This window comes from Macrobrachium rosenbergii, chromosome 24 (genome assembly GCF_040412425.1).
Source record: "Macrobrachium rosenbergii isolate ZJJX-2024 chromosome 24, ASM4041242v1, whole genome shotgun sequence".
NCBI classification, from domain to species: domain Eukaryota; kingdom Metazoa; phylum Arthropoda; class Malacostraca; order Decapoda; family Palaemonidae; genus Macrobrachium; species Macrobrachium rosenbergii.
The window spans coordinates 26,608,736-26,623,735 of NC_089764.1; the positions used below are offsets into that span (position 1 = coordinate 26,608,736).

General features: G+C 34.4%; 1 protein-coding gene across 1 annotated transcript in view; it reads left to right on the forward strand.

The window, feature by feature from the left end:
* LOC136851942 (Ig-like and fibronectin type-III domain-containing protein 2) overlaps positions 1-15,000 on the forward strand; it is a 485,632-nt gene that overhangs the window by 252,259 nt on the left and 218,373 nt on the right. Inside the window, 1 exon segment of the mRNA XM_067126307.1 lies at positions 14,645-14,702. The gene's annotated coding sequence lies outside the window, so the exon portion shown is untranslated.

Sequence of the window (15,000 nt, forward strand, 5' to 3'; positions counted from 1 at the left end):
TTTTGCCTTTTTTTTATATTTCCTTATTTATTAATCTAACATTGCCCGGCTTTTTGAATAACTAGAGCTTTATTTAACCAGTGTGCTTAATTATTTACTCTCTGTATTCCTACGTAACTCCGTTCTTCATACTTTGATTAAACTTTATCTATTCCACTCCTTTATTCATCGTTTACTCTATATCTCTTCACATCTCCGTTTACTCGCCTTCTTTACCTAAGTTTCCTACCTCCACGTATCTCCTAAGTTACTTGTTTCCTTTCACCCATTTATTTATTTATTTCTTTATTTATTGTTACCAGATTGTAGCAAAATGATAAATTCAATACCAAGAAAAAGGGTAAGAAAGTAGAGAAAGCAGGTTAGAAAGCAGACTACCCAGAGCAAATCCCCGTTTTCTTTTAAGGGCTTCGGGTAAACTAAGGAAAGTTTGTCGGGTCAACCACTGACTCCTGGCAACCGCAGATGACGTCAAAGCTTTGATAGTGAAAGGGATCACGCATAGCAAAGGGGTTTGTTATGAAGAGGGATTCACGGGGCACAAAGGATATTTGTTAGACATAATGACACCGAAGGAATGCCACCGCTTTGAAGGGCTCCTCTTACTCCTGTCCCGAGGAGGAATTTTGAGACTCCGGAGGGAAGAGGCAGACAGTTTCCTAACATTCTCTCTCTTTTTTTTTTTTTTTGCCTTCTTTACCAGCTACGCCTTCATTCCAGCCTTTTCTTTCTCCTTTTCTAATCTTACTACTAGCACGCCCCTTTCATTTTTCTGCTTGATAATTGTTTTACAGTTAAAAAGAAAAATATAAAATAATTGACAACTTAGTTCGCGAGTTTTTCAACTCCATCTTACCACTCCTTAACTTCTCATTTTTTCCCCGCTTGAAAAAAAAAATAATAAACAGTGACTAAAATGAGGTGAAGAATAGAATAAATATTTTCAAAAAATGGGGAGGTAAAAGCAAATATAAACTAGTAGAGAATAACGTAACATTTTAAATCAAAATCTTGCATTCTACCGAGACCACTCGAAAGAAATTCCAACATGGCGGACGAGGGGACGCGGGAAAACCTTTCTCGAACACTGCTAAAGCCTGTGTTGCCTCACAGACTTCATTGTTTACACTTAATACATGTTGCATGGGGTCGGGGCTCAAGAAGTCATTGTTGTTCGTTGTGGCTGTTTTTTCCTTTTCCCGATTACTTGAATTTAATCTTATTGTGTTATTCTTCTCAAATTTCCTGCCTTACTGTTCTGGTATAGTCAGTGGTTCTCAATCTTTTTTAGTGATGGCACCCTAACTAATGCAATCATTATTGTGGCACCCCTTCTTCACCATCCCACCATATCGCATGAATTAACATCTTATTTAATGAATAAAATGATTATCCATATTTAAACATAAAATCAGCACACCGTACGTGCAGAAATATACAGTTACAAACAAAGAGCATGCCAGAAGAATTAGATAAACATAATTAGAGTAAACACACTGATAATAATTATATGAAGACTTCTGCAAACTTTTTTTTTTTTTTACAAATGTTCATTGAGATAATCTAGCCAAGACAAAATCAGTGACAATCTTGCGGCACCCCCAGACACTGTCGCCACGGCACCCAGTTTGAGAATCACTGGTGCAGTGAGTAGGTTTCTCTCCCTTCCTCTGTTATTCTCGTCGCCGTCAAGATATTGTTTCGTGTTCAGTCTTACGGGAGCTGTTTGGAGGGCAGCTTCTTCCGAAGTCATTTCAGAATTATCCTCGAAAGTTTTTCAGAAAGAGTCAACTTGGGAATGAGTTGGAGCAGTGTGACTTTAGAACTGCGTAGGAGAAGGATTTTAACCTTTTGTTCGGACAGATTCCAAAGACCTTTCACTCTAATGGCAGTCTTAAATCATCGTGATTCAGTTCAGCTTTTAAATTTATTTTTTTTCATCAGTGTTTTTTTTTTAAGTTTAATAATTTCTTAATATATGAAATGGATTGTTTTACAGTGAGCTTCAGTGCCTTTTTCTGATTTTTTACTTCTTTTTAATATTGTTTTTATTCTTCTTTAATACTCCCACGATAGCAAATTCCACTTACATTACTCAGTATTAATTAAACCCTTAACCATTCCATTATATATTTATGTATTTAATTCGTCTTTTATTTGTTTGAAGAGTAGCCCACCTTTCTTCTACTGTTTTCTTAAATACCGCTTCTCCACTCACTAATAAAAATTCTTAGTTATCATTTAACCTTTATTTATCATTTAACTATTTTTAAAATGATTTTATATTGCTATTTCTTGTGTAACAGGTAAACGTATATCTTCTCCGGATACCGAGACAATTTTTCTTACCATTCTTGACGTAAAATCTTAGTTACTGACATGATTACGTGTATTATTCTTAATAAAACATACAGCACCATACAACACGAATTATAATTTCCATAAGAATTTTATCTATATTACAGATTCACACATTTTAGGGCACATAACAAAGAAGAGAAGAAAGTTTGTGTAATTGAGAGAAAAGAATCATAGATTCAGGCAAGAAGAAGAATGTAAAAATAGAAGGAATCATCCCAGCACTGTGTCACTTCTCAGTTACACAGAATAGATGAAAAATGAGAAGAGAGAGAGAGAGAGAGAGAGAGAGAGAGAGAGAGAGAGAGAGAGAGAGAGAGAGAGAGAAGGCTGATAATAAGCAAAAGTGGGCTGATCTGAGGAAAGGAATATTTGATTTGGGGTTTGGCTGGAGAGATTTTGTAGAACGGAATCTGTAGTTGCTTCCCGGAAGTAAGTGTGCAGAAGATGTAATTAATGTTTGGATTAGCCCAACAGGGGGCTGGTAGATGCTACAGGAGATCAAGACCTGTATAAACAAGATCCGTGTACTTTAACCACATCAAGCCCTTGTTTTAATTATTGATGATCTGATGCAGTATTGATGGCCTGGTAATTTGCCTTCATTAAGGTCGGTCCAGTCCACGTTATCTCGCCGGTGCCCGAATTTGGGTGGGTTATAAGTAGCTGGAATTTTTTTTTTTTTTTTTTTTTTTTTTTTTGAGGGGTTGCTGAGAGAACGCTGGAACGCTGGCCAAACCCAGAGGCCCCTGCCCGTAAAGTTTGTTCAGGTTGCTTTGGTTTCCAGGAACTGGTAGATGGTATCTGGAGCGTAAGTAATGAACTGCTCTAACAATGGAGCAGCAAATCAAGAGGTGTATTCAAACTCAGCGCCCCCGCCCCCAACTCCAACCTTTCCCGGCCGCCAAACCCCCTCATTCCCTTCCCTCCCGGCCACCGCCCTCCCCACCGCCCTCCCTCCCTCTCCTTCTGGTGGTTAGTAATAATTTTTCTCTTTGTGCGTATGAAACTCAGAGTTCAACAAGAGATGATAAACAGTGGCTTTCATTGGAAATGGAAAACATTCTTTCTATGGAAAAATGAGGGAACAGCTTTGCGTGAAGGTAAAAAATCATTCCAAATATGATCTTGACTAGTTAGATTGCTCTTCAGGTTATTTTACGTGCAGGTTCAAGTTGCACTGCACTGCGTAAGTATTTTGCAAAGCATTGCTTATCAATATTTCTCCTGTTAAGATAGATCACACGCTTTTTCTCACTTAATGGACGTCTGTCCTTCTCTCCCATACGCTTCATGTGGATTCCTGGAAACTGGAAATGTTATTTATCAGATACAGCTGACATACTGGATAACATTTGAATCTGCAGGTTTAAAGTACCTTGCAGATCTTGAATGCAGAGCACTGCAGAGCATTGCACATTACCCAGACAGCTGCACAAATAACGAAAGAGGTATAAAGAAAAGATTTAAGGTACCTTACAGATCTTTAATGCAGAGCATTGCAAATCACCCAGATACTTTTGCAAATAACGAAAAAGTAAAAAAGAAAAAATTTAAGATACCTCGCAGGTCTTTAATGCAGAGCATTGCAGAGCACTGCAAATCACGCAAACAGCTGCACAGATAACAAACAAAAGAATTAAAAGAAAAAAAGACGAAAATACCTTTTAGTCATAACAGAGACAACAACACCATGAGTTATTGTTGTCAGTTACACTCAATTCCGAATGCGTGTCATACGATGTCCCTTGATGGGTCCATGTAAGTGAGGATTAGGCCCAAAAGCTTTTCGTCTTCTTCTTCTTCTTCTTCTTCTTCTTCTTCTTCTTCTTCTTCTTCTTCTTCTTCTTCTTCTTCTTCCTTGCCATGTATCGCTTCGACTCGAGGACAGATTGGTGGCTAGATAGACAGTCAAATGTTTTCCGGTGTTTCTGTCTCAGGATTTTATGAGTTTGCTTATTTATTCTTTGCGTGGTTTTGTTTGTTTGGTTTGTGTGTGGTTTCGTCAGTGTAGGGATGTGCGCGCGCGTGTGTGTGCGTGTGTGTTGGAGTATGCGCATATGAACGCGTTCTTATGCACTGCATGTTTCTTATAACAAAGTGAAATAGTATGAAATTATGAAATCATACATACTTACACGCTATATAATTGTAAATATATATATATATATATATATATATATATATATATATATATATATATATATATATATATATATATATATATATATATATATATATATTTATATAATATAATATATATGTATGTTTTTAATATATCCATATATTTATGTGATATATATGAATATGTATATATATTTATATTTATCCAAGTACATATGAATATGTATATATATATATATATATATATATATATATATATATATATATATAACGAAATATGTAGTGTTACTGCGTATCTGTGTTGTTTTAGTCAGAAGATTCATTCTAGGACACTGCTTAATCATTGAAAAGAAAAGGAAATCTGACACAATCGTGTCATGATAAATATTCCGAACACCAGCAAACACGAAATGAATAAGCTAAAAATATTAGACACACGACTGACGAGGTAGCTGTCAGCGCCTAGGCCTTTCTTTTCTTGAAATTTGAAATCAACTGAAATGCTCTTTCCGGCAAGTGTCGTTGACATTTATTCATATCCTATTGGGCGAACGGTGCATCTCGGGGAAAGGACCTTGAGTGACAGGCTTGACAGCGCAGCTCTCTGCCTCCCTCTTCCTAACTCACACACACACACACACACACACACACACACACACACACACACACATCTCATATATAACAGTGAATGTTTGTATGTTTGTATGCTGGTGCGCTCTAGAAATCCAGACCGCTTGACCGATCTAGACAAAATTTGGCACGCGGCCATCATTTGAACCAACTTAGATAACAGGGTAGGTTTCAAACCCGCACACCCTTCCCCCGCCCCCGCCCCTTTGTAACGTATGTGGTAAATAAACTCTACGGGTTCATCACCCCTCATTTCATGTACTCGAGACCGTAGAAATACTGTATATTATTGACAGTAATACCTGGATAAAAGGGACAGACAGAACAGTAATACCTGGATAAAAGGGAGAGTCACCACAGTAATATCTTAATAAAGTGGACAGTCACCACAGTGATATCTGGATAAAAAGGACAGACAGCATTGTAATACCTGGATAAAGGTGACAGACAACTCAGTAATACCTGGATAAAAGGGACAGTTCACAGTAATACCTGGATAAAAGGGACAGTCATCACAGTAATACTTGGATTAAAGGAACAGACAGCACAGTAATACCTGGTTAAAGGGGACAGGCAGTCCAGTAATACCTGGTTAAAGGGGACAAACAGCACAGTAATACCTGGATTAAAGGAACTGTTACCACAATAATACCTGGACAAAAGGGACAGACAGAACAATAATACCTGGTTAAAGGTGACAGTACAGTAATGCCTAGTTAAAAGGTGTCAGACAGAACAGTAATACCTGGATAAAAGGGAAAGTCGCCACGGTAATACCTGGATAAAAGGGACAGTCACCACAGTAATTCGTGTTAGTTCACCCAATACTGTTCGAAGGGTGTGCCGTTGCATGAAAAAAGCAGAACTGTCAGTCGGACCATCAACACAAACCACGCCCCCTCTCCTTCTCCCTTCCCTCCCCTTCCCTTCTCCCCTCCCCTCCCACTCCCACTTTCCTCCCCTCCACCTCCCCTCGCCTATCCCTTTACCCTCCCCCTACACGTAGCTGTCATTCAGAGTTTTCCCGGGAAGTCCCGGGTTGGTCAGCTAATTATATATTTATATATATATATATATATATATATATATATATATATATATATATATATATGTGTGTGTGTGTGTGTGTGTGTATGTCTGTATGTATGTATGTATGTATATATATTGCTCCTCAGTAAGTAAGGACTAAGCAATCAGTTTTAAGGACACACTATGAAAACGAAAACTGTTTCAGCTGTATGATATTTCTCTCTCTCTCTCTCTCTCTCTCTCTCTCTCTCTCTCTCTCTCTCTTTTAAAGCTATATTTAGCATACATTCAGGGTTGACCGACTTTTGAGAGTTAATGGCCACGGAAGCGTTAACTCTGGAGGCTCGTGTAATTTGGTGATTGGCATCGCTGACGCATTTTGTCACCGGCCGAAAGTGTCGTCGGATTTTTTTAAGGTCCTTTTCTCGTTGCGTTGCATTTTGTAACGTTATGCTTCGTCTCCTATATATATATATATATATATATATATATATATATATATATATATATATATATATATATATATATATATATATATTCAATTCGTTCTCTTTGTAGTGTTACGTGAAGGTTTTTTATTTATTAATTTAATCTTTTAATTCATTTGTTTTGTAATGCTACATGACAATTTTATTCATTTATTCATTAATTACTTTTTATTATACTCTTTCTTCTGTAGTCCTTCGTTCATTATCCATTTCATATATTTTTCCAATCGTTATTCATCTCTCATTATTCCTTAAACTTTTCTTTATTTTTCTTTGAAGGTTATATCTCCTCGTTTATCCATTCCACATCCTTATTATTATCCTTCCGTTCTGCTTCCCTGTTATCCTACCGTTACGCCCCTGTTGTCCTACTCCCTTACTTCAGTTCGTTACGTTACGGAAGTCACGTACAGAGAATCTGTGTTAGTAACGCCGTGAGTAACGGTCTCACCCACAGCAGGGTAATTTGGTGCTTTTTGCAATCGGTCACAGGGCAGTTATTCCGCTGTTAGTCGTACATCATTAAGCCCTTGAGTGTCGGGCTCTCGAAAAATTTGCTCTGAAATTTTCGGGTGGTTTTTTTTATATGATTTATGACTCTCGTTATCGTCATGATTTGTAATGATATTACTAGCTTTTCTTGCTCTTATTATTATTATTATTATTATTATTATTATTATTATTATTATTATTATTATTATTTTTATTATTATTATTATTCACAAAAATTTTATAATCGCATGATTCACTAGAATGGTGAAGAAATCCATTACTATTATTTTATTGCAAGTATTGTCAAAAAATAGCAACACTTATTCACAAGTTTAACAAATGTTTTGAAATTATTATTATTATTATTATTATCATTGCACCTATTGTCTAAAAATAGCATTATTTATTATTCACGAGTTACATCAAATAATTTGAAATTAATCGTGGGAATGTTTATAAAAAAAAATATTAAATTGCATAACTAGCAAATGGAGATATTGACGTATTTTCATCCTGGGCTATTACTTATAAAACAATTTCTTCCCTAAATTTTCCATGTCAGTAATGCCATGAGTTATGGATGCTTCCCAAATTAATTCGTTTATGCAAATTACTCTCGGTGTTACATTCTCTGACTAAAAAAAAAGGGGATAACTGTGTTATTTTTATTTACCTTTTTTTTTAAATTGTAAATCAAACAGTGTATGCAAATGACGCTGGTGTAACAGTGATTGGTTTTCCGTATTTTTTTTTATATATTTTTACTAAAGGTGTTTCAGTATATAATTGTACCAACCAATGCAATTGATTCTGAATAATGATTATTATTATTATTATTATTATTATTATTATTATTATTATTATTATTATTATTATTATTATTATTATTATTCACACGGACTATGGAACAGTCTCCCTTCAAGCAAAGATGCAATGCATTACTGCCCTAAAACAGTCTTATCTTATATTTAAATAATTTACTTACATTTTTATCTATTTATTTATTGATTTATCCTTTTCCTTTTCTAATAATTGGCCTCTTCTTTCTGTGTTTTCTATTGTCTTCTGTAATTTCTTTTAGATGAACGCCATACTTTTTGAAAGCTTGAATTTCAAATAAGTGGCACCTGTAGGCCTGTTTCATATGAAAGGGGTTTATCCTCTGATTAATAATAATAATAATAATAATAATAATAATAATAATAATAATAATAATAATATGTCTTCTTAAAGAGAATGGCAGCATCTGTTGAATTGTTTTTATTTATGGTTTTTTTAATTCTTCTTATTTCCTTCTCATCAGAGCTGGTATTTGCTAATAACTGGCCGATGTTCATAGTCTGGGTAAGGAAATGGTTTTTCGAAATGAGCAACGGCCAGTTATTAGCAAATATCAGCCCTGATGAGAAGAATATATTAAGAAGAATTGAAAAGACCATATTTAAAATCAATTCAACCGATACTACCATTCTCTTTAACAAGACCTGTCTGAAAGAGGGTCTACTCCCATCAAATAATAATAATAATAATAATAATAATAATAATAATAATAATAATAATAATAAATATTATGAAATGACCTTGAATATCATTCAGTTGATGAAAGGAAAGTAGGTTAAATCTTACGAGTCGAATGGGTAGCCCAATATATTTGATCCTTCTAAACTGTGGTGAAATTTTCAATTGTCATTAACTATGCAACTGAAGCAAGGCTTTGCAGACGTGGCAGAACATGCCAAGGACTCTGCTGTGATAGAACAGAAGCAGTCCCCATGTGATGGAGAGGGGTTGCTAGTTTTGCTTTTAAAAAGAGAGAAATAGGTCAATTAATTAGTGTCAGAGGGCACTGTTGAACATGATTATTCTGGTGGTTGCCATTCAGTTTGTTTGTTTTTCAATGTCATCTCTTTTCTGTATAAAACTAGAAGTAGTCTGAAATGCAGGGTAGAAATATTCTACAAGTAGCCTTGCTTTTTAATATAATACCCTTGAACCTTTGGTACGGGGTACTGGCGTGCATATTAAACTTTTAGAAACAGATTTCTAAGACACACGCACACACACACATATATATATGTGTGTGTGTGTGTGTTTGTGTTTGTGCAAAGAGAAACTTAGTTACTCTGAAAGACTAAAATTCATTTTATTAATATCAAAGCCTTCGGGGTATAAATGAGTCCGAAACCCAGTATATATAATTTATTATATTGGGACAATCTACATACAGTGATCCTGTCAACGATTTAGGTATCCTTTCAGTAAATAACTAGAGGAGCTTAGCTTGAAAAAAAAAGTAATTATAAGTTTAAAAAAAAGAGGTACTTAAGAAATCGTATGGCGCGGAAAAGTACGAATTACCTTTTACTTTGTAACGTATATTACCTTGTTTAAATATGAGTACTGTTTTCTTTAGAGTTACGAAAATGTCGAGTAAAATTACGAATTATAAAATGAGTTGTGTTATGTTACGACGTCTCGTCATTAGTCAGCAACAATAATATTACATTTTTTATACTTAACCTTGCTGTACCAAGATGAAATTGCAAGTTAATGACATGAAATAGCAGGCGCCTGCTTTCTCCTCAGTCCTTAAAACATATGAGAGCTAGAATATAAAGGGTGAGAAATAACAAAAGAGTTTATGGAGGGCAAATGGAACTTAGATAAAAAGAACGTATATGCCCCTGTTATGAATTAGACAGATGCACATTTTCACGTTTTAGAATGAGAAATGTTTTGCTCAGGGAAGTGGAGTAAAATGCATTATTGGTTAGCGTTTAAAGGAAAAGAGTCGTAATTCCTCGTGATTTAGAAGTTTTCCTTTTTGCGTTTAAATCTTTCATGGCTGGAGATTATTTGTATAAGCAGAGAAGTAAACAGAAATAAGAGGATAAAAGATTTAGTTTTCGTGAATGATTAAGAGATGTGGTGGGCCATTTAGCTATGAACAGAGTCAGTGATTTTTTTTTTTTTTTTTTGTGAGACCCTATAAGGCTTTTACTTGTTATTAATCATTCAGTAATCTGTTATAGATAACAATCAAACATTTTGGTAAACCTTATATTTAGCAGTATATATCAGATAGCCTATTGAATTTTTTTTTCTAGTCTGTACAAACGTATCTTCAATATTTTTTGTTTTTTCATGTTGGTGTAAGTTTTATCACAAAACTATATTGTGTTCATCAACAAACAGGAATGAAAGGTATTTGGTTCCCTTAAAAGTAAGTTGATCTAGTACAGAATGCTATATCTTCTATACATTTTATAACACACCACGTATTTCAGAGTTTAGATTTTGACATAAATGTCAGTTCAAAAGACAAATGAAAGTCACAAGCAAGGATATACGAGTTGAACACTGCCCTAAAAGTTATCTTGATATCATTATAATAAATTGCCTTAGTTTCGATTTATTTTGTCTTTGTATTTTATTTTTTTTCAAGTTGGAGTCAGTTCCATCACAAAACTATATTGTGTTCGGCAACAAATACGAGTGAAAGATATTGGGTTTCCTAAAGTAAATTGATCTAGTATAGAATACTACATCTACACATTTTATATGCACTATGTTTTTCAGATTGTAGATTTTGACAAAAATTAATTCAGAAAGTAAATAGTGGCCATAAGTAAGAAAACATGAATTGAACACGACACTAAAAATTGTTCTGAAATGATAATAAATTAATTTAATTTTGACTTATGTATCTTCTGTATATTTGTTACCCCCGGTTTACCCATACATGGAATAGGAAGACGACTCCAATTGTTGACCTCTTGTCGGTTTGCCTGTATGTCAGTTTGAGTAAAGTTTTTAAAAGGACCATTACTTTATTTTTGTTAAATTTTTGTCTTGAGCCACCCATATTTGGGTGCCTAATAAATTTTTGTCTTGAGCCACCCATATTTGGATGCCTAATAAATTTTTGTCTTGAGCCACCCATATTTAGATGCCTAATAAATTTTTGTTTTGGGCCACCCCGTATTTGAAACCTAATAAATTTTTGTCTTGATTTTAGATGCCTAATAAATTTTTGTCTTGAGCCACCCATATTTGGATGCCTAATAAATTTTTGTCTTGAGCCACTCATATTTGGATCCCTAATAAATTTTTGTCTTGAGCCACCCATATTTGGATGCCTAATAAATTTTTGTCTTGAGCCACCCATATTTAGATGCCTAATAAATTTTTGTCTTGAGCCACCCATATTTGGATGCCTAATAAATTTTTGTCTTGAGCCACCCATATTTGGATGCCTAATAAATTTTTGTCTTGAGCCACCCATATTTGGATGCCTAATAAATTTTTGTCTTGAGCCACCCATATTTGGATGCCTAATAAATTTTTGTCTTGAGCCACCCATATTTGGATGCCTAATAAATTTTTGTTTTGAGCCACCCATATTTAGATGTCTTGAGCCACCCATATTTAATAATAAATTTTTGTCTTGAGCCACCCATATTTGGAAACCTAATAAATTTTTGTCTTGATGCCTAATAAATTTTTGTCTTGAGCCACCCATATTTGGATGCCTAATAAATTTTTGTCTTGAGCCACCCATATTTGGATGCCTAATAAATTTTTGTCTTGAGCCACCCATATTTGGGTGCCTAATAAATTTTTGATTGCCACCCATAAATTTTTTGTGCCTAATAAATTTTTGTCTTGAGCCACCCATTTTTTGTCTTGAGCCACCCATATTTGGAAGCCTAATAACCCATTTTGTCTTGAGCCACCCATATTTAGATGCCTAATAATTTTGTCTTTAATTTTTTTTGTCTTGAGCCACCCATATTTGGAAGCCTAATAATTTTTTGTCTTGAGCCACCCATATTTAGATGCCTAATAAATTTTTGTTTTGGGCCACCCGTATTTGGAAACCTAATAAATTTTTGTCTTGAGCCACCCATATTTGGATGCCTAATAAATTTCTTGTCTTGAGCCACACATGTTTGGATGCCTAATAAAATTTTCTCTTGAGCCACACATATTTGGATGCCTAATAAATTTTTGTCATGAGTCACCCATATTTGGATGCCTAATCATCAATATATACTTCAGGTAATAATTAAAGGCAGGTTACCTCAGTCGTGAATGATCAATTATGGTTAACTTAGTCATTACAAATCTGTACTAGGAGGTATATTATAGTTTTTAATGACATCATACTCCACATCTTTTTGATTTAAGAATAGTGATTTTGTAAGTTTATTCATTTGTTTATGGCTTTCAACCCAAATTTTTTTATTTCCAAACCCACTTTTAGAGGAGGATGCCAGAGCACAGCTATGTCCACTTTAACCAAATCCGCTAATCTGAATCGCAAAGCTATTTTTGTAATTTAACAACCAGACACCACTGTTCGGTTGGTACACCACTGTTCTCATGAATCGAACGTATTGTCACATTCCTGAGACGTTAGTTTACCGGACGCAAACTTGACTGAAAGCATTACCACATCACGGCGAGAATGCATTTTCATTGCATTAGAATAACTTGCGTACCTTAGCTGAGAAGTGTCATAACGATTTACATATGAGAGCAAACAAACAAACAAACAAAATCATCACAAAAAGAGGACCTAGTAAACGGGGCAAACCCAACTTCTTTTTTATTCGTAATTTTGTATTTTCATCTTTTATATTCTTACACGCTAATCATCGTAGCGAGGAGAACTTGGGAAAACTTCGCTCTGACAAATCCTTGAGATAAATGGAGGTAGACTCAGTGTCCTTAACCTAGATTTTATTGGGACGCGATGGAAAACTCGCTCAGATTCAGATCGTTCGCTTTGTTCTTCTTTGCTTTGAGTTCGTGTTTTCCTTTTGTTTAAAGGTTATATTTTTTATCTGATTTTCGTTTGTTATTCATTTTCCTCATGGATATATTAGTTTGTCTGGTTTCGTATTTATTGTATTATAGGCAAAATAGACTGACCTTTTATTTTATAAAAAAAGACTTTTGATATATTTCTTTTATTGATTATTTTTGTATGATTTCATTAGTTATTTTCCTTATTATATGGGTGACAAAAGACTGTCATTTCATTAGCCATATTTTCACTGCACTTGTTAAATAATAGCATTTTTTCCATTTGATCATATACTACCACCACTACATCTACTATCACTATCACTCGTAGTTTCTTTCATAATTTCCCCAATAAACGTTTTGACCCCATGCGAACACACAGAGTGATTAGCCAATAACTCAACAAGCATGTCAAGATAACAATGAGCTTTGTGTTAATTTCTCACAGTCGATGAAACTTTCCTCACAAACTCACACACCCATTAATTCAAATTTCTTTTGTCGGCGAATTACTGTCCGTAGTATGCATTGTGCATCGTCAGTTATTAGGGTTGGTTCGCATTCAGGTTGCAATGATAATTGCACGGCAATTACGTTGATAATTTGCTAGGCACACGAAGGGAAATTTTGCATTCCAACGTTAATAGCATGAGCGAGCGCTCGCCATTCTCACGGCCACTTGTTATGAAATTGATAAATTTCTGTTCCAGGTTGAGGGAAAATTTATCAACTTTTTATTTATTTTTATTATTTATTTTTTTTTTGGAGGTAGGTAGTCGAGGCTGGCCGGGTGGGGTGGGGGGTATTCGGTGAGTGGTGGAGTAGCGCGGGGTGGGGGAGGGCGAGGGGTGGGGTTAGGACTTTATGAATTCGTGCCCAAAAATGAATTCGGTCCATTTCAGTAATTAAAACGTTTAGCCGAAATTGACATTGGTATGTTTCGAAATTGACTTCAATGTATCTAAAATGTGAACTGTTTATTAATGTATTCTTTCTCGTTTTAGTATTTGCGTTTACTTCAGTGCTTGATAGATATGTATTGTGGATACTTTATATATATATATATATATATATATATATATATATATATATATATATATATATATATATATATATATATATATATATATATATATATATATATATATATATATATATATATATATATATATATTTACTTATATACGTATATACGCGTACCCAATTATATATACGTGTGTGTGCGTGTGCGTATAAATGATTTCTGATTATAACTGCTAAATTAGTCTGCTGTGCAGTTCTCAGTATTCATACGCACACACATATATATACTGTATATGTGTGTGTATGTATGTATGTATGTATGTATGTATGTATATATAAATTATATCTGACTATAACTTAAATAAGTCTGCTGTGCAATTCTCAGTATTCATACACACAATATATACATACATATATATATATATATATATATATATATATATATATATATATATATATATGTGTGTGTATATGTGTGTGTGTGTGTGTGTATGTATGTATGTATGTACATATAAATTATATCTGATTATAACTGTTAAATAAGTCTGCTGTGCAATTCTCAATATTCTTAAAAAAAAAAAATTCCAATTAGCATTATCACCCTCGTTCTGTTTATTGATGACCTCCTCCCCCTGCATCGAGACGAACCGCAAAACAATAAAGTAACTTATTTTCTCCTCTCTTTCCAGACGGATGTATTGATCCAGCGTAACAAGTGATTCACAAACAGCCAAGTCTGAGGAACTGGTAAGTGTTTTAGAAGTCTCAATCTCTCTCGGCGCATCAGTTTCCCTGGACGTGCGGTTCCTCGATTCGTTCTCATTGCTTCTCGTGATTTTGACTCTCGTTGATTTTTTTTTATCATAGAAGTTGTTTTATGTTGTTCGTCTGTCGTTTCTCTCTTCAAGGTTGTAGTTCTTGGTGGCTCTTGATGTTGTCCAAACACTGGTTATTTCCAGCAATTTTTTTTTTTCTGATGATTTTTGTAGCTAATATTTTCATTTGTCTTCCTGTAAATGGTTTGAGAAAGATATTTTTTCAATAA